Source organism: Buteo buteo, chromosome 4 (genome assembly GCF_964188355.1).
Source record: "Buteo buteo chromosome 4, bButBut1.hap1.1, whole genome shotgun sequence".
In the NCBI taxonomy this organism is placed as follows: Eukaryota; Metazoa; Chordata; class Aves; order Accipitriformes; family Accipitridae; genus Buteo; species Buteo buteo.
The window spans coordinates 21,538,857-21,564,364 of record NC_134174.1 but is presented as its reverse complement, the minus strand read 5'-3'; positions in this window follow the sequence as shown (position 1 = coordinate 21,564,364).

Genomic DNA, 25,508 nt, shown 5'->3' with positions numbered 1-25,508 from the left:
TATCTCTGAGACTTCAGCTTCTCATTCCAATTCGCTGAAAATTAATCAATAATGCGAAATGTAGTAAGTGCGGTCTGACAAACAAATGTACAAGCGGTTCAACTGTATATGCCTTGGGAAACAAATGTCAAGAAACATATTAAAAATAAAATGTTGGGACGATCCTTCCAACTGTAGTTAGATTCTATATTGCAGAGAACTGAAACATAATATTTATATTGGTCTTGACAAACCTGAGCAGAAAGCAGTCCAGCTTTGAAAGGATATCCAGTATCTTTTGTTTCAGGGTCTTATCTCCATGTCTTTTTTTGTCTATACAAGGTATTAAGGTTCAGCCACTCTCCTGTATATCTCCACTTCCTGGGTCTTTCACTGCAGATCACATAACTTTAGGCAATGGTAATATTATTATGCTAATATTATTATAATATGCTATTAATCAATATTACATAAATATTCCATAAGTTAATTACCTGAGATTATAAGTGCCATAAAAATCTTATAAAAGGAACTCCACCTGAATAAAGACAATGCAGTCCATTTTCCTGCTCTGAAAGACTTTTCTCCTCAGAAGCTTGTCCGTTGCTTCCCATTATGTCTGTTGGCCTGATAAAATATACTTCTTCTTCCTACAAAGCCTATCCTTCTTGCATGCCTACAACTATTTTGGTTACAACACTGATGTCTGATGACTGAGAGTGCAGTCAGCTCCTGAGCTATGCTGCCTTGTGTAGGGAAACAATTTAGTTGGTTTCATGACTTCTAAGGCTGGATGCAGCTTAGGATAATGTTTGGACCACTTTAAATTATTCTGAAGATGCAAATTTCACAAGAAAGCAGGTATTAAACTTTCACTTCTAGACTTAGCATCTCCTCCCTCACTTTTCTCCCAAATGTATTCCTCCTTATGTGTGTTTTTTCAAATGAGCAGCTTCATTCTCTTTCATATTGCATCTCGCCCTTTAGATACATTGCTCATATGGAAGTGCTAAGCTCTCTTGTATTTCTGGTTGCCAGCTTGTATGTCAATCTTTAAACCATCTTTAAAATGTATTAATATTTTCTCATTGTCTCCTTTCATTCTCATCTGTATTTTTATATTTATATCTGTCCTCTTGACAGATTATCTTTTTTTTTCTCATGTTTGCATAGTATGCATTACAATAGGCCTGGGGTCTGGCCATGAGAGGGGCCTGTATATTAGTATAACAAAGTGATAGTGGATACAGAAAGGTAGGATAAACCCTGTACCCTAGTGATATTAAAGAAATAGAAATGAAAAATTTTTACCAGTTTTTCATGGGGGTGTGTGTGTATATATATATATGTATCTCATAGAATCATAGAATATCTCAAGTTGGAAGGGACACATAAAGATCATCGAGTCCAACTCCCAACTATATATATACATATATACATACACACATACATGCGTGTAAGAGAGAAAATGATATTTAATGTCTTTCCCCTTTCCTCCTTTCCTTGAATTTGGTTATGGTGATTCTGATCTTTAATTCCAAAGCCATGTGAACTGAGTCAGTACCACTGGCAGACGGCTGAGGGAAAGATGCTGAGATCTCCACAGTAAAAATCATTTAGACGGAGTGGCTGAACTAAGCATGTGCTTCATGAAGTTGGGGAGAAGAGAACAGAATGTTATGACTAGCACATTTCAACAATCCATTTTTAGAAATGCCAATTGCTCTGAGTTATGCAGAAAACAACAGCCCCTCGCATTGCCCAGACCCTAATCCTGAGCTTGAATGATGGCCATGGCTAGCAACTGCCAGCGTGTAGTAGGTGTGATGCCAAACACCTCAGAACTATTTCTCATGCTACATGTGGCTGGGGGAACCACCACTGTGGGTTATATACCATGTGCACAGTGAGTCCGGACTGCAAATGAAGCGCAGACTGAAGTCTTACATTACATGTTACCTGGAATCCCTTTAATACAGACGTGGCATCCAGTATCTCAGCACATTCAGATTCTTCAAATGGTCCTGTCTCTCCACAGTTAAGTTTGTCCAGTTGCTTGTCACATAAACAAAAAAGTCCCCACTGTCCTAGTTGCATTAGCACCACACTTTGTAAGTGAATCCTGTAACTAATATATTTTTTGAAGTAATTTGGACAAGAGATCATTAGATTCAGTTGTCCAGCTTTGCAATACTCTTAGGGAAAAACAAGTGAAAGGAATAAATTGTAATTCCATATCTTCTTAATCTTTTTGACTGGTGTCCCATATGCTAGGTTTTATTCTTACAAACTCTTACCGAGATGCCTAACTCCCTGTACTACTACCCAATAATTTGAGGGTGTCTAAAAGAATGTAATGGTGACAGTCACCATGGAAAATTCCATAGTAAAGGCTGGTCACTAATATCTGTGACAGAGGAACTTTTTGGACTAATCCTGTTGATCAATATACTGGAAGATATAAACTATCTGGTTGAACATAAATAATTCTGTCCATCTAAACGTCTTCAGTATGAAGACTCATGTACTCAAATATCCACCAAAACTTGGGCAGCAATCCAGACTGCCTTCTCCCACTCTACTCCGCAGTGGCATGAAAGGGTTTCACAGTGATCAACATTTCACTGTCTGTTCAGGAACTAGAGGATCTTGAATAAAATTAGTAGGTGCCAGTTTCAAAACAAAACAAAAGAAAATAGCTTTAGTTAAAATAAGTATTAGATTTATTGAACTTCTTGCCAAAGGATGTTGTTGGTGAAAACATGCTTTCTTTTTCCAGGGGAAATTGTACAAAATGAAGAAATATCCTTTGGAGATTGCTAAATAGGCTATGTCAAGTTTGACAGATCCCCATGTGCAGAAAGTAGACAGATGTGGGAAAAAAGATGGTGAGAATGCTGTTATTTCTCTATTCTTGTGCTTGGTTGCCTGTTCTTGCCCTCCTCTTCCATTCTCCTGGCATAGGCTTATGAGTGTTCTTGAGAACAGGTTACTGAATTAGGCAAACTCTTGGTCTGAAGCAGTACATCTGTTCTTGCCTTCTTTAACTGCTTGATCCTATTCCTGTAAGCACCTGAGTTCTGTATGTACCTTCTAGTCTGGTGTGGAAGTTCATTAAGTGTACATATTTTTTCCCCAATGCAAGTTCAGAACTAGATGAGCCTCCAGCTCCTTCAAGAAATCTGTTCTTCTTCAAGATTTCCAAATAAACCAGCTAATCAACACTTCTCATAGTGAGTAAGAACATTTGCTCAGGCAATAGGTTTCCTACTGCCCAGGCAACCTGGTGCCACTTTGACATTCTTCGATGCCGTCACATACTCAGTCTCCTAATATATCCCCAAAGTAGTAGCTTTCCCTTTGTGAACAGAAAAGCTTGTTCAGATGCCAAAAATATTTCTGCCTGGACTGTAAAAAAATCCCTGCTTCCCACCCCTCACTAAGAAGTGGCACTGTCCTTATTTGTTCAGGCTTTTCTCCTTGAGGCACTCTGCATGTATCACAGAAACCTGAGGATTTCTGTTCCGTTTTCCTCCAATTTTACAAGCAAGGCCATCCTGAGACGCCGTAGCACGACTACCAACCTTGCAGCTTTGGAAGATTAACTGAGAAGCCCCACGGAACCTGCTAACATCATATAATGGACTGAGGGGTGTTCCTAAAGAGTAGTATAAGGAACTCCCTCACTACCAGACTCTCATGATTGGGTGTTTACTTTTGAAAAGGGTCTTCACACTGCTTTTTTGGGGAGGGGAAGCGGGGGGTAGAGAAGAATGAAGCCTCGACTGCACTTTTCACTGCTTTCAGAAGGAAAATCTCAGCAGTATTCATGCAGGCTGTTCTTGTTTGGTCACTTGTCTGGATTGTTTGCCTCGGCTTGGAAGAATTAAAGCATTTTCAGAAATGTAATCTTATCACATGAGAGGGCAATTAGACATTTCATAATCCTATCACCCCTGTGCTGAAATTACCGTGCCCAGTAAGCAATAACTCTGCTTCTAAGAACAGAGTGAGCAACAGCACAGCATGAATTATTTAACTCAATGCTGCGCTTCCTGTTTTCAAGTCACCGGAATAATACCGGCACCGCAGACAGTAATTATCCCCAGCATAGAGAAGAAACAGTTAATGGAACCTGCCTTTTAAATCAATATTATTAATTCAAGGAAAGAAACAGCATGTACTATCTGACGCCTATGGAGTTTTGATCTGGGCTTGATGTCACGCTGAAGTAAGTGGTTGCCATGGAGATTGGAGCGTATGTCTGCGTATCCCTCCCCGCAAGCGAGCGGCAAGGAGTGTTTTTGGAGAGGAAGTGCCCATCTGTAGTCAATCACTATTGTTCTCATGGAGCCACATGCCGGCCTCGCTGCAGCCCGCCGAACTGCGTCACGACACAGCAGTATCAGGCCCTCTGAATAAAGACTCCCTGTCGAACCAGATTTATCCACCCTGCCATTTTCCCTGTCACTTGATTATCTGCTTGTATTTTCTGGCTGCGCTAATGCAGTCTTTTAGCACTGTTATCATAGAATCCCTATGGCTTGATACCTCACAAAGTTGGACAGATCTCCTTGTGTTTGCTTGCTTTTCATCACCCTTTCCATTTGACCAAGGGAAAGCACCCGTACTATGCCAGCCACTTGGCTTATTTTCTTCCCTCTTAGACGCAGAAGACCTTGAAAACCTAAATGTGCTTTCTTCGCCTCTAAAATTCATAGCAACCAAAACTTGCTTGTAATAGATCCTTGTATTAAATCATCATTATTAATTGCCAGCATATGTTTCTAGAACAAAGACTGGCAGTTTGGCACCGTCCACCATGATTATTGAATATATCTGTTTATTAACCAATTAAGTAATAGGCTAGTATGCCAGTAGTGTATGAAATCAGGGTATTATTACTAGCTGGAAGATGTCAGACAAAATTACTACTGCTACCTGGAGACAATGAGCTGAGACATCTTCCTGAATACCAGGTGGAGTTTGTGGGCTTATTTCCTCCTTAAGTACAATATTCAAAGTAATGGCTGATATATTTCTGCCAGAGATTCTGGGAAGTTACTGTCTTGAATACCATGCATGAAAAGAAGCAGCTATGATGGGAGCAGAAGATTTATTTAACTATTTTTCCCTTTATTTTTCCTCTTTTTCTTCCCCCCTCATTTCTCTCTTCTCTATTTTGTGTATCTCTTTTGTCAAATAAAGGTGCATTTGAGCTACCTAGGCTTCTCATTGGAAGAGATGCAAGAGGTTTTCAGAACAGCCAATACATGTACCCTCCTCTGCTATCATTCTCAGAAACAATTGAACCTTTTTTTGCAGAAATATCAAAATGAATCAGCTTTGAACAAGTCCCTGGCATGGGAAACTGCAGAAAAAACAATTAACATTTAGTAATTTCCAATAACAGTAAACATTTTGATTGTGAAGAACGTGCCTGCCAGGGATTCTGGGTCCTCACCTAGCCACTGAATATTGTCTACTTTCATTGCTACCAGTGGCAGGTCAATTACAGCTTGAGTACCCCCAGCCTGGGTACTGGTGTAGCATTCACACCTCAGCTCGCATTGTATGCTAACTTCCCTAATTACATGACAAATGCAATTTCATATTTGCAGTCTGCCTTGCTACTATAAAGAATATAAACAGTTATTTAGTCCTAGATTGTGTGGCACAAGCAAGGTTGCTGTGGCAGTGTGATCACCACTGCAGGGATGCACAGGAAAAGAATGACTTTCCCCCACTATCCGCCCCCCCCCCCCCCCCCCCCCCATGTTTTATTTATATCTCTTCCATTCCAGCTGGCATGCATACTGGTGACTCTGGGATCTCTGACCCCGAACTAAACTGCTGCAGGGCTGAGCAGGAGACTTGGCAGGTACTTTGGAAGCTGAACTGCTCTGCAAATGTTCTAATTTTACTGAATCTATGAATTTTAAGAGAAGTTTCAAAGGGATGTTTCTGAACAGCTTTATCAGTTCTATGAGTGGCATGTTCTTACTACTAGATTTCCAAAAGAATTGCCATATCATGCGACTTCACTTCGTATTTGGATGCTTTGCTGTGTTGTGAGGGTTGACTGATGATATTTGAGCTTTTGGGGCAGCCAGTTTGGATGAAGAGGCCAGCCTCACCTACACAAATAAAGCTAATCTGAAAATAGAAAAGCAGTACATGTAAGCCAAGCAAGGAAACATAAACTTTCACTTCTGGAAGTGAGTGGCAAGTTGGTTTCCTAGTCATGGAAAAAAAAAGTATTACTATCTAGGTGGAAACCTCCAGTGCTTGGAAATCATGTAAGGTTTAACAGGGAAACAACCACTGGTTGGAGAGATGGGTGAACATAAATATATTTACATTTTAAAGTGTATTTAAACTATCCATCAGAAATGCACTGAAATTGGCATAATCCCACAAAACATGTAAATGTCAGTGAATTTTCATTTTGATAAGGCTTTCTATTAGAAAACATCTAGGCAGGATTACTTTCTTCTATACAAGGTCCTGAATTTTTCACCTGGTTGATTGAAAATCCTACCATATCAGTTATAGGAGACCTTGGACTTTGTGTTTTTTTAATAATTGCTCAGATGGACTACCAGATATCTGAGATTTCTGGGGTTTATTTGATCTCCAGCTTTAATGCAACCTGCCAAGGGGTGAAGACAACTCTGGGTGGGCAATCCATAAATTATTTTGGTAACCAATGTGGCATTTTTGGTGAAGCAGGACATATGCAGCTGAAAGTCACATGGGATTCTGGACAAGGATATCTCATCCTCTAAATCAGAATTCTCACAGGGTACTTGCCGCACTTGAACTACATTCACTGATTTATATTGCTAATGTTGCTGGGGCAATGCTCACCTCTTTGACAATAAATGACTATTTCCAGATATAGGAAACTGTTTTGTCTCTCTGACCTGAAAGATTTGGTTTTATTGCTTTCCCATTCTACAAAACTACCACCAGGAAAGAGAAACAACTGCTGATTACAATTGCAGCTTTTCCTGCCTAATTGGGTCTATTATGCAGCCGGGAACTAAGATTTTTCAGGACCTAAAAGAATCTGTATGTAGGCTAACAAACAACTATGTTGATGTTGGTCACCAATTGTGAGACACCGAGGTGTGAAGCTGCTCTCTGTTTGCTTTTTTAGAAATCTGACATCAGAATTTTTTAGTGTAATGCAAAATATTCGAGCACCTTTGCAATCCTATGCCCAATAAGTCCTAGCACATCTGATTCTAGAGGGGTTCTCTAATAAGAAAGCTCCCTATCTTTGCAGTAGAACTTTTGTATTGCGATATTTCTAAAATAAAATATTGTGGAATTTCAATTAATGTAAATATTTGAGTTTTAGGAACATTAGTAATTTGTTTATTCATTTTATTTTAGGAAGTCAACATTTTTGCAGACCTGGCTGGCTCTTAACTCTTATATTATAAATGTAGCAAAGTCTTGAAGCTTTGGTCTAAACTTAAAATGAGTGAAGAATGTAAATATGCAAATTTTTTTTTGTTCCTTCTATTTTTTTCATTTCATTTAGGTTCTTTGGCATCTTTTCATTGCACACAAAAGGACATGTTCAACCTCTGTCAGCAGCCATGGCCTATTTTATGTTCTGAAAAATCTTGCCAGAACGGTCCCCTCAAGCAACAAATGGCCCAATTTATTTATGACAGTGCCAAAAAAACCATTTCCAGGATGTTCATAGGTCAAGAGCTCCACTGAAGTAGAGAATGCCTCAAGGATCTATTGCATTGTTTATTATTTACTGTGTATGTTGCAGTCATGCCCTGAGGCCACAATCAAAATCAAAGCAGTCGAAGGAGATTGAAAGAATGATGATCTTGCTTGCAGTTTGAGACTATAACTTTGTCACTCTATGTCCTGTCATCCCTTTCCTCTAGGATGTTACTTTACCCTTCAAACAATTTTCTTTTTTAAAATCTCCTTCCATTAGCCTCCTATTTCCATTTTTGCCTAGCTGCTGTTTTGGGACCAGTAGTTACTCCAGTGGTTACATCCAGTAAAAGGATGTTTAAAATGGATGTTTCATGATCTATCTTTTTAGTTTCCTTTTTCTTTTACACACACACAAAATGTATATGATATGAATGAAGTATCTCAGCAACTTACTTCTTAGTGTTTTAAAAAAATTTTGAAGTTCAGCTTTTGCAAGTAGTCTTTGGGAAAGGATGTACTACTCTGTGTTCAGAGCTGCAAGTCAGTTGGGGAACTAGGGCAGTGTTTGAGAGTCCTGAAGACGAGACATATCAGAGGAACGGTTTGTAATAAGACACAGCTTGTTCTGTTTCTTTGTTTACCTATCTCCTTCCCAGTGCTCCCAAACTTTCATTCTGATTTGACCTTTCCTTCAGTCATGCAATGAAATCACTCTGGGTGACTAAGAGCTGCCTACCTGCACTGAGACATTTTATAGGGATAGTGGAGAAGTCGTGAGCAAAGTACTGAATGCGAAAGTATCAAGAAAGAACTAGTGGTAGTGAGTTTGTCAGGTTGTGTTGTTTGTAGGAAATATAGATTTTCTCCTTCTTTCAAACAGATCCATAGAAATCACAGTACATTTACTGTAGCAATTCAGTTCATGTGAACAAAAGTCAATTTATAAGTAGTCAATACTTGCCAATGTTTGTAAGAAATGATGGTTCCTTTTCTTGCTTAGCTAGCCCAAACTTTTAAAATATGATAATATCTAACAATGAATACAGGATGAATTTGCCATGCTTGTTCTTATTGATGAACATGTCACAAAGAATAATGTAACAAAACAATGCTCGTAGATTGTATAGCGGAACAAAACATATATGAAATTGTTCAGGCCTCCAGAATTCACATTACAGTTTCCTCCTCTTGAGGAAAAAGATGGGTCTGAAGGGAGAGTGGGATGAAGGGGAAAATCTGAAGTAATTTTATGGAGTTATGAGAGTGACTGGACAATAGGAATTAATCTATATTTATTCTGGTTTGGGGATAAGTTTTGCAGGGGTTAATTAACTTCATGCTCCATTCATTTCTTCTTTGTGCACTCTGTGGAAATGACTGTTATTCTTTAATTTATTTTTTCCTACTGTAAAATGTTATAATATCATCTTTTTCTGTCCACTGGGTCAGACAGGGGTCCAATTACTCATTACAGCAGGAATTTGTATTTCTGGACTTTGATTCTCTTGAAGTCTTTTTATGCTTACACTCTCAGTCAGGATAAGCAGGATGAAGAATGAGGCTGCAGAGCACTGAGATCAGCAGTGTTTTCAGCATCTGCATGCAATAATGTGATTTGACTGACTTTGTACAGACCTGAGCCCAAAAACTACAGAAAGGATTTATTTAGGCCGTATTGGCTGACATGTGGAAGATGTTCCTACTATAAAAGTTATGCCTATTACAATATGCAATCATTTTCACAAAAGCAGACAGGCTTGTCTCAGTTTTGTTCCTTAGCTTATGTTCCTCTAGCCAGTTTCCATCCCACTGTTTGTAAAACAGCTTGTACATCTTTAATAATTCTATAAAGTTAGTTCAAAAAAATAGCCAAAATTCTATTCATCTGTACTGCATGGAGGTTTGGTTCATGAGCCTTTGAAGAGAGAGACAGAAAAGAATACAAAATGTACTTTATCTTCAGTACAATACAGGTTACTACACAGAACCTCCTACTCACCACACTTCAGTGAGTCACGCATGTTAAGCATAATGATTCCTCTTTTTTCAATGTGCTCTGATGCTAATTTTCTCATTTACAATTATAAATGTTACATTCATTTTAAAAAGTTGACAAAATCAAATTGCCAAAAATATATAATAATGTAACTGAATAATTTTAACTCATTCTCAAGTCCATTTTTTTGATTACTGTACATTATTGTAGCTATTTTGCATTAACTTTGTACAATATGTGCCCTGATAAAATATTGGGAAAGATGCTATTAACCATATTTGTCAGAGCTCTTTCTGTGTGATTAGGTTTTATATTACTAAATTTAAATAAAACATCGATCATAGAACTGTTGAATTACAATACAACTTCTACTAAAATGTTGGCTGAAAAGGACTCCTCTTCACTTACACCTTATTATCTTTTATTTTTCCAGATTTGGAGTTACATAATGGATTTTTTCTGCCCTTTTTGATGTACTGTTCTTTCTTAATATTTGAGAAAAATGAGATTATGAGTCCGCTTGAATCCAAAGGCAGATTTCCCTGTTAAAATGAAGCCAGAGGGCTATATAACATATCCCACCTTCAATAATTTGCAGTGATGTACAGACGTTTAGCTCTATAGGTCAATGCCTCCCCCCCCTCCATCAGCCAGAAGGAGCTGTTAGGTGATTTTTATGATCTGAATAAATGTCCCCTTACAAAACAAGGTAAGACATTGAGAAAGGCATTAGCATGCAAGCAGAAGGCAAAGTATTTTCTCAGCCTTACTTGAAGGAGGATAAAATCCTGTCTGGGTAAACAGAAGTTTTGGCCCGTTATGTCTGATCAGTCTTCTTAAATACTACAGAACTTGCATTCAGAACATTACAATAGTATCATAATAGAATGCAGTAGCTTTGCAATCTTGAAGATATTACATTATTTCACGACTCAAGTTATTTTTCAAAGAGCCCATGTGTCTGACTATCACATGCAATGAAATGGTGATCAAAGGTGCCCAGGGTTCCTGTAACAAAACAGTACCAATGAAGCCTGCAGAGTTTTTCTGTACCCATGTTATGAAGCCTCACAGGGAAACAGCCACTCTGAGATGTTTAAAGTTATACTGCAAGTGAAGCTTAGTTACAGACTTGGCTAAAATCAATGAGAAAATTTATTTATGTGGCATTTTTCAGAGAAGACCTGAACTTGCTCTGCCTAAGCCCCAATTCAGGATGATACAAACAAGTTCTGGTCTGAAGGGTCTGTGCTTGATCTGCTGTGATAAGCCCTGTTGGGTGTATGGTGCTGTTCGGCTTGGAGTTTATATACCTCCTGTCATGATGAAGTGCAAGGAGAGAAAGCACAGGTCTAGGCAACAAACTGAGGATTTACAGTGCATTATGTAAGGCCAAGGCTCAAATACACAGTAGTCCCTTGACCTGGAGGTAAGAGTCTGGGAGATAAAGGGTTTCCCTTATTCAACAAATATGGGAGACAAATAATACAAGATAATTGAGAGAAAACAAAATACCATGATACTTCTTAAGGAGCACTCTGTAATAACATTTTCTTTTTTTTTTCAGAGACAATTAGCACTCAGAAAAGACTCTCTGGATAAGCCTACATAACTCATAAATCAAGCACCATGTATTCTGGTGCCTTTTCTGACAGTCCGTATGTTAGTAACATCTAATGTGTAGTACTGCTTGTGTTCCCTAACAAGTCTGTAGTCTTTCTTCTATTTCTGGTTAGTAAATTATTTGCACTGGGGTGCTTAGATGCTTCTTCAACACAGGCATGTCAATACCAGTGACGATTCATTGTGAAATAATGCTAATGCTCTTGGACACTCTCACCACTTTTGTCTACCTGAAAATTGTTTCTCTTACTCTCAGCAAGTTGTGTTATTATCCACTGCACTCAGTAGAGAATCAGTTTTAGAAATCTGTTTCACCATTCAGGAAGGATGAATAGACCCGCAGAAGTATCTATGACTTTCTGTTGTCTGGAGAGGAAATTTAACAACTAGCTTAGATTAGAAGCTGAAGGCAGGCTTCAGCTGGCTAAACATATGTATTTAGCGTAATTTCTTGCCTAGAGTATTCCAGATGTCTGCAAAGCTAGTGAATAGGACTGGTGGCCTAAAGAGAACCCAGGTCCTTCTTCAGTAGGAGCTGGAGCATGGTTAGAAATTGCTTGGGCAACTCAGCAGCATTAAACATCCATGTTGAGACAGAGAGAGACATTAAATTTACATATGTTCAGAAGGTGACTGACTGCATGCGAGACAGATATTTAAGTTTCTACTATAACCAATGAGGGCACAACTCAGTTGCCTAATATACATGTTATCTGAGTTGACCCACGGTACCCAGCATGGTCTCTGACTGCTATAACAAAAGGTTGTGGGTCTCCTATGGGCTCCATCCCACACATCTGAGGAATCTCAAATGATGCTAAATACCAAAGGTTATGCAATGGAGTTGAATGTCAGATCTAGTCAATATAGCTAGCAGAAGTGAGAAATCTATTCAGCTCACCCAAAAATAGTCATCCACTTTTAACCATCTCAGTAGCTGTCTGTACTGCACTGACTCACTTGACTAGATTAACAAAGACTATAACTTAGTCAGCTTAGACACTGAACTTATACCTAGTTGCATGTCTAGATCTGGAGCTGAAATCCACCCCTAGCTGACAGAGGCCTGAAGTTAGGTGAGATGAATCCCATTCCCAGTGTGCAGTACAAGAATACACGAATCTCCCACCCTCACATTAGCACTGTCATCCTCAGTTTGGAGAGGCTTGCCAGGCTGTTAGCAACAAGCTGTTTATTTAAAATGTCAGTTATGTAACTTATGACTATTTAAGTGTTTTCTCTTTATATTACAGTAAATTAACATAGTTAAAAATTACTCTCACTTCCCACTTTATTCACTCTGAAGTTACCAGAGTGCTGATTTTTGTCAGGACATCAGTGAATACAATAACTTAAGCAGTCTGAAATTTCAGCAGCCGCCTTCTCTTCCATGTGCAGTTCTCCGGTTGTTTTGTGGGACAAATACAATATTTGGCAAAAGCAGATTACTTGAAATAATGCTATTAGCTATGCAGCTTTGGAGTGAATTTTTTCTGCAAGGCTCTCTGTGTGAAAGAGTCTGGGCATCCCTTAAGCACATCATTTTGTAGATGAAAACCTAGCGGACTAGATGACAACACCCCCCCCTGCCCAAATCTGTCAGGTATTGAACTTTCCATTGGATCACTTCCAAGGAGTAAAATTATGTGAAGTATAGCACTAGCACAAATCAATGGTGCAATTCAGTTCATCTAAACATTAGTTAGTTCATATAACCATAGTCAGAAAACATAATTTTCATTAGAGCTGCTGGCATAGGGATTGTCATCCCTATCAGCCTAGATGTAAATTCAGTGAGTTAATTCAGAATTTTATAGGTATCAGTGGACAGAATACATGCCTTTGCAACATGTTTATAGTAATAATAGACTAAAAGGTGAAGTAGAACAGTCAAGTGATCAAGCAAATTGATTCAATTTAAGACTAAACCTACCTATCCTTAGTTATGTTAACATTCTCACTCAGAAGTGTAACTTTGAAAGCCACTTGTAATTTAAGCAGGCTGTTGAAGTTTGACATATGTGCACAAACACACACAGTGTGAAGGTAAAAACTACAGAATAGGTTTAGCTACACAGGGGTGCAGAAGGAAGCAAGGACCTGTCCTTTTAAATTTGTATGTCTATTTAAATGATTTGGATCTTGCCTTCCAGAAGTGTGCGTTTGCCTTCTCTGAAGAAAGGATGTGTAAGATGAAAGCAGCTTTCTTGGTTCCTTGCTCTACACAACTGAGGTAGGATTGATGTTTGTGATTGGCAGCAGCAAATGAGTCCCAAAAGCAAAGGGGAAGTGGATTAAATTGTGGCTTCTTGATTTCTTTCCTAAGGCACTGATGGACAAATGCAGCCATATGATACTCTTTGCGGTACTGCACTGACAAAAACTAACTCCTAAAACATAACAGATTTATTTTTACAAACAGATTTCCACCTATATTTTGCTCTTTCCTGAGCCCCTTGGTCTGTAAATTTGTCCATGGCAGAATCAACTGTGGTGTGTGCAATAAATAGTATTTGGTAAGGAGGCATTTTTAAATAGCCTATACAAAGGCATTTCATACATGTATAAGATACAGATATAGGAATATGTTTCATAATAATGTTAAACCTGTTAGAAGGCTTGAATGAAACCAGAATATCAAAAGCAGTAGAAGACCTGTGTTGCTTATGGGTATAAACTGTGCTAAAATTATCTCTGGATACAAGCATCTTTCAAAAAATCTCCTATCATTCATACACACAGACATAAATTGGATTCTCCCATTATAACAGCTGTGAGGAAAAGTTCTTCTACATTTCATTCTGAAATTTCTTTATAATTTTTCTCTCCTAGAGCTACTTACGACAGTTTACCTTGCTTGTAACAGTTATGTTTTGCTTCTGCTATATACTTTGGAAACACACTAAGGAACCTTTAAACTTTTAGACGAAACAGGCAAAGAGCTGGTAGAATAAAACCCATCAATGCAAAACAACACACTGACCCCTAATATATAACTGCAAAAATGAATTACATTTTATCTTCAGATTGCATATTGAGAAAGGATGATCTGGTGAGGTGGAGGGAATGAGAAAAGGCAGTTTGAAGGGTCCTGTTCAGCAAAAGTCATAGGTAACTGCAGCATTGCGTGTTTCTGTATAGCAGGTACCTTGGCCAAAGGTTGCTTACATTGAGAGTCTGGGCTTCACGAACGATTTCTCTGGGCTGTGTAGTATATTACTCTGTACTAATGGTATTTGACATCTAGGGTAGATATATAGCCAGCCTAAGTTACGTGCCCCCAAAAAATCTGTTTTCAAATAATTAAGGTAATCCTCCTTTTATAGTTTAGACTAATTTTATTCACTTCTGAAATTACTGTGGTATTCCAAGGTTGCTTTGTATTTGGGGAAACACTGAAAACTACACAGGCAAAAAAAGGATTAACGTTTTGCATAGTAGTACAACAGAATCTGAAATTTTACTCTCTTTCTTGCCCATACAGCACAAATTTGCCAGTTGTTAAGGGTAATTATTATGGCAATCAACAAACAAGAAATGAGGGAAAAATAACAAGATTTAATTTTGGAAAGCTGAGATAACAATGGAACCATTTTCAGTGAAAGATGAAGGAGGAATATGAGTTAAAGGTCAAGGAAGGAAAGATGTTTTAACTAACAGACAGAAAATAATCAGTGAAATTGCATTTATTTAAAGCTCTTAAATCTCAGTTTCCTCAAGAAGCATCCAGAAGACAAATGTGTATATAGTTGCTCTTTGCAGCCATGTTTGACTCCTGCGTATATGAGTGATAGACTGTATTTCTACTACAGTATTTGCCTTTTCATATGTTACCATTCCTGACCTGATCCAATACACAAAAAAGTAGGGGGAAAGAAAGAAATAATAAACAAAAAACGTTGTTCCTGACTAACAGCATGAACAAAACTTATTTTCTGCTGGTTCTTGTCTGTCTTAGGTTGTTTCTTGTCCACTAAAGGGTCAGTATTCAAAAGAACTTCTTCAGACACTTATAAGGCATTGTTGCTTATTGGATGTTACGCTGCTGGTCCTTCTGCTTTCTTTGACTTTTCAAGGTCTTAATATGCTCTCTATCATTCTGTGAAATTTATTTGTAACAGGAGATCAGATTCAAAACCTGTTTGGTGCTACGACAGAAGGGAGCATGTGTGCAGATGGAAATACAACAAGTGTGCGTAGAAACAGACATTGTGATTTCATAAGCACTGCTAGCAAAGAAAGGTGAAAAGTTATGGTAAAAGGTGAAAATTTTTTTAAAACTGTGTATGACATGCTATGGTATGGATAATATAAAGGAAGGCAATAATATAATAATAAGAAAAAGATAATAAGTCAGAAATTTGGAGAAAGAAGGGACAAAAAGCCAGGAAAGTGTCAATTGCCAAAGATTTAGGATAAAAGGGATTCCAGAACCAAAGATATTTGTGCTGGCTGCCACAGAGTTTGCACTCACACAGGTACCTTGAGAAGCCATTCTCAAGTATACTAGAAAATACTAAAAAAATAAAGTACTAAATTTTTCCAGGCCAATTCCTTTTCTATTTGAACACCTGTGCTCTGGAAAATGATTGGCACATTGGAAAAACACCTTGATAATTTTTATGTCCTTCCTAAATTTAATTTCATTTTCAGTTATGGCTAATCTCTGCAAGCCAATCTAGGATGTGGATCTGCGCAGGTACAATTCTTGGATGGCTGTTAATGCTTTTCTTCAACTTTGTATCTCCAACAGCATTCTTAGAACTGAGCAGCATCTTAATAATGTGCATTGAGAGCATTGCCTGTGAATGCAGGTGTCTGCTATAATCACAGAAACAAAAACTCTGTGGCAATCCCAGCCTCTGCCAATTTCTGTGCACTGAGCCAAAGGTTTTGGCAGAGACCTAACCCATTGCCTCTTCATTACCCTTCTAAACATACAACTCTGCACGTCAGTTTTGAAGAATTGAAAAATGGCTTTAGAAAACAGTAAAAACTATGAAATAGCATGCCACCTTTTTCAGTGACCAGTATTTCCTTGTATTTTTTTGCTTTCAGCTGACAGTTTATATTTATGATAGTTTATATTATGAAGTTCTGTAAAGGAGATTACAAAGACTCACCATGCCCTGAATGGTGCATGTGGCTGCAGAGACACAGAACAGTCATAAAACCAACTCAATAATCTGAAGTCAGTGCATTTATGCCCTTCAAGTGAAACAAAGCATTACTTATTGCCCACTGAGGATAGTGCACAACTGCTTGTGGTCCCTTACTTCCTGTGACATCCAGAGATGAACACAAAGGTTTTTCACCAAATTGATTTCTACATAAATGCAAACTTTCTCTTTCCCCTGCTCGTCTCCCAGTCTTGCTGAAGTGCTGTTGGACATTCAGCACATTGCTTGTCTGTATGCCTAATTTGGGCTCCTGTTTTTGAAAAACTTGACAAAGGAATGGCTTATTGGTATGAGCTCTAGCCTGGATTTGCTAGAAGCATACTTGCTGCAGTGGTCACATCTTTCCAATACACGAGCTAGCTGTGAAAGTGAAGGAGGGAGATGAATTACTTATCACAGAAGAAATGAGCAGAAGTGGGCACCAGAAATGCCGGCTGCTATATTTAGCTTATAATACTAATATTGGAACGTCATAGTCGTGCCCTCTTCCTTAATGGCAGCCCTGTGAGATTCTATCTAGATTTTATGATCTTATATGGAAAGTAATTCAGCTATTTGGGGAACTATGCTGTGTGCTGTGTACAAACAGTGAGCTTACTTACGTCTGTTCTCTGTGTTATCAGTACCATTAAAAAGTCACATCAGTTGGGAGGATGTTCTGCTTTATAGTCTCTGCTTCTATTGTTTCTAAGGAAACCACTTTACTTACCCACACTCACTGTGCCTGCCACATCCTCAATTTACAGTCAGGGCAAGGAAAAGCAGTACATCAGAAAATCCGTTCTTGATAGTACTGTAAATGTATCAGTATTACTCATCTTTATGATTTTTAAGTTAGACTCTCTGATTTAGCAAACTTCCTGTGTTTATGTAGGTTTCTACTGGAGCGACCTGGCATGGAGATAGTGTGCCACAGTTCTGGTCAGCACTTTGTGGGGAATTTAACTGTTTCTGAAAGCCAGAAGGACTAGAAAGGATTGTGTTTTGTTTAGATAGATGATGAATAGAGGGGAAACTTATAAAAAAGGCTAAGGCTAAAATGTTCTTTAAAAATGCTTGTGTTCTCTCCCTCCTTTTTAGTGTCATAAAAAAGACTCATTGTGTTTATGAAATTTGAGGGGAGATGTAATTTTTTAGAGTAGAAATTCATACCGATGATAATGCCAAGAGAATTATTAGTTTCACCTGAATCTACTCCTTCTCCACGATTTACTAGGTGTTTTGAGGGACTACTTTTCAAAATGACAGTTTTTGTCACACACTGCTATTTTTAGACCTTTCAAAAGTTTTTTAAGCTTAACACATTTTAGGCACATCAGGAGCTGGATGTGCCCATTACGTGAATGAGGTAGGGCTTCCCAACCACACAGAAACTCCCTTGGACATTTTTAGAAGTGTACAGCACTCCAGATGACACTGTTGGGAGTAAGAAAGGGGACTCAGAGCTCTCTTAGCCCTCCTGGCCTCCATGTTGCACTTCATTTTAGCAGCCAAAGTTTAATAAAGGCTGAGCACCAACTGTTTTGCTGAAGAGAAGAGAATTTACTGACCTGTGATTCTGTCTTTAGAAGTCCTGAGAGATCTTACTTGAGAGAGATGGCAACATGTCCTTTCTCAGTGTGACATTAACTATCTCAGTGAAAACATCTGGGTTTCTGACCTGTTGATCAGAGGCATGTTGGTCTGGAATTGTGGTAGATTTTCTGTGAATATGTTTAGCCAAAGCAGTGACTGATCAAGCATTTCAAGGATTTCTTCCAGATGGAAGATGTACCATTATATTGTACTCACAGAAGATTTAGTTTCAACACAACCCAAGCAGGAAAATAATTCAGAACCAACCAGAGGTTTTCTGACAAGCCAATTTTCTTGTGGAAGTTCAATTTACTTAAAATTAAGTCTTGAGAACATTTTGATCTTAATAAAAGGTATTAATGCTTCAGGAAAAAAAGAATATTCTATTTCAATAATCAAAGAGCAATACATCATTTATTAACATAGTCAAAGAGGGATTAATTCAGATAAGATTTTCTTATGCAGGGAGTAAAATGTCTTTGTTTCTGGCTAACACACAATAGAAGTAATGGTATTAACTATGCATTGAAAGTCGTCTTTCTTTTTAGCAAACATCTTAAAATGATAAAAGCAGAAAGGTATTGTAATACTTCATATAGATTCCGTGGGTAGGGTTTATATGAAACTTCCACTTTTAGGGTACATAGAAACATAACAGTAGCATGTGAAAGAATATTGTACAGGTATAGATTACATCATAAGGGTTTACAGCTGCAACCTAGCTTGAGTGTGCATTTATTGGTAATAATAAACACTTAAAATTGGCTTTATAACATTTCATAGTTCCTAGGTATAAGAGCATAAAGCTGTCATAATATTAAAAATATGACTCACAAATAGATTTCTGAAAAATTGTTAAATTGGTTTCATTTGTGGAGTATTAGGTACTATGAGTATTTGGTCCTCCATACAGTATTTTTTAATATGCTTATGAAAACCTACAGCTGAATGTAATTTAGTATTAATGATTATCCATTTGAAAGTTCACTCATTATTAGCTGTTTTTCATTTATTATTCCAGTCATACAATCAAGGAACTGAAAAACAGTGCAAGTGTTAGGTAAGCAGTCACAGCAAGATTCATTTTCAGCATGTAGTGGGAAAGTATGTCCTATGGGACAGTCACAGATTATCAGGGTGACAAATCCTACGCTTGTGAATAATTATGATGTTTGCAGAAATCAGGTCAGGTTTCCTGATAACCTGGGAACAAAAACACTTGCAATCGTGCTAGTTGTTAGTTGCACTATAGCTATTGTTTTAACCAGTTTCATGTTTTAAGATGATTTATCCACTTTTCCTACACATATGCATTGACTGTACAAAGACATTTTGGAAACTTCAAAGTCCTTGGTGGAAAGAGAATGCATCCACTGGTTTCTTCAGGTCCTATTTCTAGTCTCCTAGACGTACTCTGTCCTCACAGGACAATTTCAGTGCTCCAAAGTGAGACATTCTGTAAACTTGTGTATTTGCGGCTTAAAACAGGTGTAAGCAGATAGAGGCTAGCATAGTTTGCCTGGGACATGACATGGTCAATATGATTGTGTAACGCAGAACCCTTTTATAAGCAATAATATGGAAAATATGACACCACAAATTTTTTAATTAAACCCAGTATCATTAAGCAGTAAAGTGAAAAAGTACATGCACTATCACTGCACAGCTACTTGATGTTATCTGTCTGCCCTTTTACATGAGCCAGAAGGAGAACCAGAACATGAACAAATAGCTTCTATTCTCACGGCTCGAAGCAGGGTAAGAATAACAAGTTGCGTAAATGGAAGCAGAAATATTAGATTTCACATTATTCCTTCCCCCACCGCCATCTTCTGAAGTGTTATTAGTAACAGAGGTAAGTAAAAATGTTGTAAAGGTTTAGTGTCCTGTTACCTGCTAATTCCTATGTCTACCTCAGTCACTGAGATTTTACAACCAGCCATAAGGAGATTACTTCAAATCCTTCTCGATCACTACGAGGAATATTTTTCAAGGGACCCTGACAGGTGTTACAGACCTATATTTTGATTTGCCTTTTGGAGTTATAATCTGTTAGAGAGTTGGGGCTTAGGGAGTCCTTTTAAAAATAATGATTTTTTCAGGTATTGGAAAAAAAAAACCCACCCTGGCCTGGTGTGTTTGGTACTTTATATTCCTTGGTCAGCAGAAGGATGCTTATTAAAATAGATTTCTTTTTTTTTTCCTCCATGCCTCACTAACTTGCTTTATGTTAAAGATCCCCACTCTAGGAGTAAAAGAAAACAAAAAACTTAGAGTATGACACTCAATTGTTTCTTCAAAGTAGGTAAGACTCTCATCCTGCATCCTACCAGCCCCAACAGTGTTTTAGGCACAAGCAAATAAGACAACTTCATTGTCTCAGAGACTCCTGCTCACCATTAAAACCTGATGGAACCAGCTGGAGAACGGTGTTTTCAGACATTTTTTAACAACTGGCTTCAGATACTCATAATGACAGGCTGTAATGAGTACTATATGTACAAATAGACACTAACACACGCATGCATGCAAAAATCATTTAACGGAGTTTTTAATAAAGAGATAAGCAATCATTATAGAGCTGGCCAGTCTGTCATTTCCTGGCAAATAGATGCAGTAGAATTGACTTTTGAGCTCATATTTGCCTATAAGACATATTACTTAGATGTGTGGCAACACTCTGATCAGTTTGCCTTTTATAAATGCCCACTAATCAAAATGTACTTTTACTTTTATATCTATAGGACAGAACTATTGGTTGAAAAGTCTGCCTTCTACAAGCCCTTGCCTCTGGCCCAAAAATGAGTGCATATGGCTCCTGATGAAGTTTGAGGCATGTCCAGTTATCTTTTAATTGTTTTTTATGCCATGTATACCATATGGCCAGAAATACTGAAATATAATACATTGTCATTTATTGACTTTAGGGAACACTTTCTCAATTTAATTAAACAGGATAACTCACTAATGCAAGTGCTGCCTATTATGCATGAGGAGTCTAAAATGACAAATGGGTTACAAGTGAGGCCATTTCTGGAAATTGAGGCAAATTCTTTTGACTGGAGGGATGAGCTCCCATCTGCAAATATTTTGTGTTTCTACTTTTCTGACAGCAAGGGGTGAACTTATACAAATAAACACACCCCTTTCCCCCCCAAACCTCATCTAGTTTGCATTAGATTAAGTTGGATTAATGTCTCTCTACTTAAATTCCTCTTGCCATTTTTTCAGTCGTGTACTTCCCACTGGCAAAAATGACAGGCATAGTTTGAATTTATTTGACTGAGGTTTTCTATTTTAAAAAATATTAGTGTCCTGGTGACACAGTTTTTCTCTGATTTAATGTGATCTCAGGTGAAATACTGCACATGGATGCAGGAAGAGCGTAGACTTGAGCTGGTATCTTTAATTTCTTTGCCCACTGCCCCCAAACCTCAAACTACATAGTGTCTGAGGGCATGTCTGAGTCTATCCATCCAGTATCAGAAGAGAACTATGAACTAAACCAAAAGAGCAAAAGGATCATCTGAAAATGGGCATTTTAGCTCAAATCTCTTTTGCAAAATCACGTAAAGGACTTCAGTTTCAGGCCAGTGTCAGAAAAAAATGCAGCAAAATGAAATCCTTACCCTCCAAACAGCTCTAGCTTGGGCAGCTTGCGAGTGTCTCTCTGTAATGCCAAATACAAAACCCTGGAATGTCCCCAAAGTGGTCTGTGAATCTGTAATTGCTTTCTTAATTTACCAGAAACAAGGCCAATGGAATGGGATTGCCAAGAAAAAGCAACAAGGCATGTGAACTTCATTACCTGGTGGTGCCAACTATATTTTTGCATGAGAGGCTTGCAACCTCATATTTTCTAACATGAAGCTGCCTCATTGTTCAGTTTATGTATGGAATAAACTGGAAATATTTTAGCTATTTTCATCATGAAATGTGTCTTTAAAATGTATGCATCTTCAAAGAAAATTGCACTTTAGACTTATTTCAAGGGATCTGTATCTGAAATTGTCAGACTAGCGCTTGCAATGCTCTCCTGAGAACCCATAATCCCTGCCAAAAAAAAAATCCTCAGAGCGATGTCAGCAAGATTTCCATCACTGGGGCCCCATAAACTAGGATTACCCATTTAGGGAGTTAAACAGGAGCAATTGTTGCTACATCTGTCTTAGAATGAGTGCTCCCCCCGCAGCGGCTCTGACAGCATGAGAGCATTATTTCTCAGTGCCACCTTCTACCATTGCCTTATGAAGAATTTATATGTTTTGAGTTTTCCTTCATGGCAGGCATCCAGCGGTGCTGTACTATAAACCTGCCACAAAGAATGAAAAAAGTGCAGTTTTCAGTTCAATTGGGGGCCCAAACTGAAGAGCTCAGACAGGCCAAACCTCTAAAGGTTAGTGAGTCTGAACCTCAGCTGATTCACCGAGCACCATCAAATTATGTACTACTAAGGAGGTAGCAAACATTTTTAAAGACTAATTACTTGAGAAGGTTGTGGAGGGTGATTAATAGACCCAAATCCTTTATTGGAGTTCTCTTGAGGAACCCTAATGAAATAACAAATCCAGAGAGAGGACAAATTCTTTTCCTTTTTTGGCAAGTAGTTATTTAAGCCGAACAATGCTGCCAGCTGAATGCATCATTAAAGGCATGGCTTACTGTTGCACATCAAAACCCCCACTGTGATAAATGGCAAATAAAACACGTCTTTCAACCACATGTCAAGGCAGATGAAGATGAGCAGAGCAGGGCTACCAGGATCAGTCTCGTTGGAGTTATCAGGCATTGATGGCCTGTAGAGGGCTCTCAAGGTCCTCTGCTGAGGCGCTTAACCCAGTTTCACGGGCTGCAGCTGGAGGTTTTCTAAGGTCACCGAGGTCTTTCTCAAAAGGGCTAAACAAAAGGATCCTTCAGCATAAGCGTGCATTTTTTCCCCTTTTCTATGGCCTTGCTGTTTCTATGCACTAGCTCCAGCCACAACTTTGCCTACATTATTTGGTTTAGCAAACAGATCTTAGAAAGCCACTGTTAGATATAAGTCTCCCCTGTAAGGGTCATTGTGAAAAGAGAAAGAAAAAAAAAAGAAAAAAACCCCAACTATCAAAAAAACCAACAAGCTTGGAATAGGAATGAACACTTTCAGCATTTTCTGCCTACTGTCATCTTTGAGGCGACTGTGCTATAGGCACACAGAACACAGGTGACGTGTTTATACGTAGTTAGCTTGTTTTCTTAGTTCCTAGAATGATCTGGGATATGCTGGAAAACAAATATTGCATTGATTATAATTTCTTTAAAGCAGAATGTACTGCAGAATACACATCATATTTGATTCACAAAGTGAATAGCAGAACCAGCTACACAGGTTGCTTATCAAAATGTTCGCATTAACAACAAAAACCAACCTGCAAGTAAGTGCCATACATGCATAAGGACATGAAGCCTGCAGCAAATTACATTTACATATGTATTTCATGGCAATTAAACCCTTGTCTTGTGAGTTAATGACATATTTTAATTGCTTGTAGCCATGGTTTTCTTTCTTAAAAGTATGACCTGTACTGGAGGAAGGAAAATGCCCTTTCCCCTTTGACAATAGCTGTATTTTAAATGCCCAGTTCTTGCTGTGATTATCTGCACATGTAAAGCTGAAACATTCAGAAGAAATAGATCATTACAGCAACCTCAGTTCCTGCCTTTTCTTGTCTGGCTATACTGAAAGGAAGAACCCTCTAAAATTAGGTTAATTAGGTTGTTTTTAATTTCTAGTAGAGTTCCTTTATATAAGGATGTATCCTGTAACAGTCCTTCTGGCATTACCAAGTTTGTTTGTTTGCCTTTTCAGGAAAAACGGGGCTTTTATGTTTTACTACCTTTATTTCACGTTCCTATTTCCTTTCCTTGTAGTAGCAGGGTGGCTTTAGCTAGGACAAAAGTTATTTATGAAAGCCTTACGTCCTGTTTGTGTCTAAGTATGCAGCAACACAGCTGTAGAAGTAGTCTTGTAATTTTTCTTTCTTACTGGGTCTCTCAGTAAGCCATTCAAAGTACCAGTCGGTTCTATACTCCTTAACTGTAGTGGCAGCTGCCATTGAGTTTCTGAAGCTGAGTTTGCTGTGACTGTGCAGTAACTAGTGGAAAGAAAATGTGTGATAGTAAGAGAGAGAACTGTAGGCAGCAACAAGAAGCGGTAAGGGTGTCACCAGGTGGTACAGACTACACATCTCAGGGCTGCTGAATGACATACACAACCGCCCCCCCAGGGCTCCTCAAGTGTTCCCAGCTTTATAGGGTTTAACTGTTTTTTCTTAGCTTTAGGTCAGCCAAGTGTAGAGAACCATTGCTCTCTGTGTTAAATGGCTGCGGGCACTGAGAGCTGTACATGGTAAGAATGGGACTGTCAGGCACACGTGCAAACATTATTCCTTTGGACTGCTATGTAGGCATCTGTAAATACCTACAAACTGGTACTGTTGAGAGGTTTTTCATTCCTAAATCTGCTGTATCGTAGAAGTTTCTGCAAAACCTCTAATCTCTTACAGTGGGGGAAACTGTAAATTCCTTTAAGCAGGCAGGTTCTGTAGATGTGAGGAGAAATAGGAGACCTTTCCTATCTGACATTCCTCAGGAACCATACAGCACATGCGCTGCTGGATGCTGAAAGAGAGAGGGTCAGGCAGTGGCTAAAATTTTATGAAAATGTTACAGTATATTTAAATTTTCCTGGACATGTCCTGTTTTTTTGGGGGCAAAGATTTTGTGTACAAGGTTTTTGAAGACTTTATGTGTTTTTCCAGGATTCCCTGCTCTCTCTGGCCCTAGCAGGTCATATCCCGCCAACCAAAACTCACACATCTGGAATTCCTCAAAATATTGCGAATCAGCTCCATGTGCATCAAACCATCTGCAGATGTGCAATGTGGTTTGTTCTGTGCACGCCCAGGAGGTTCAACATGTCCTAAAAGTGTTGGGTTTACTGTGCACATGTAGAAGATCTATGCATATAGATTTCCAGACCAGATATACTGAGATGCTATGCACTGACAGTAAGAAAGGTCACATGGGAAATTTTGACTCTGCAGAGCTTTGTTGTGAAGGGTGTTCTAGCCTTTGGTGTTTCAAGCACTACACCTCCATGTCATTTTCTCTAGGTATTTTTTTGAAATGTCAATAGTCACCAGTGAGATCCTAACACCAGTGGAGCTGCCTAACACCCATAGTATCACTATAATTTTGCGGAGCTGTCAGAGGCAGAGAGGTTCAAATTCATGGTATTTCTACTACTGTTCAATGCCCATTACCAAATACGTTATTGGATGTTATGCCCCACTGTCCTTACTAAATCACAGAGAAATGAACATTGTTTCCAGGAAGTGTTTTCTCTTAGGAGAATATGGTCATGCAGGTTGGAAGAGACTTTAGGAGGTGTCAGTCCAACCTGCTGCTCAAAGCAGGATCAC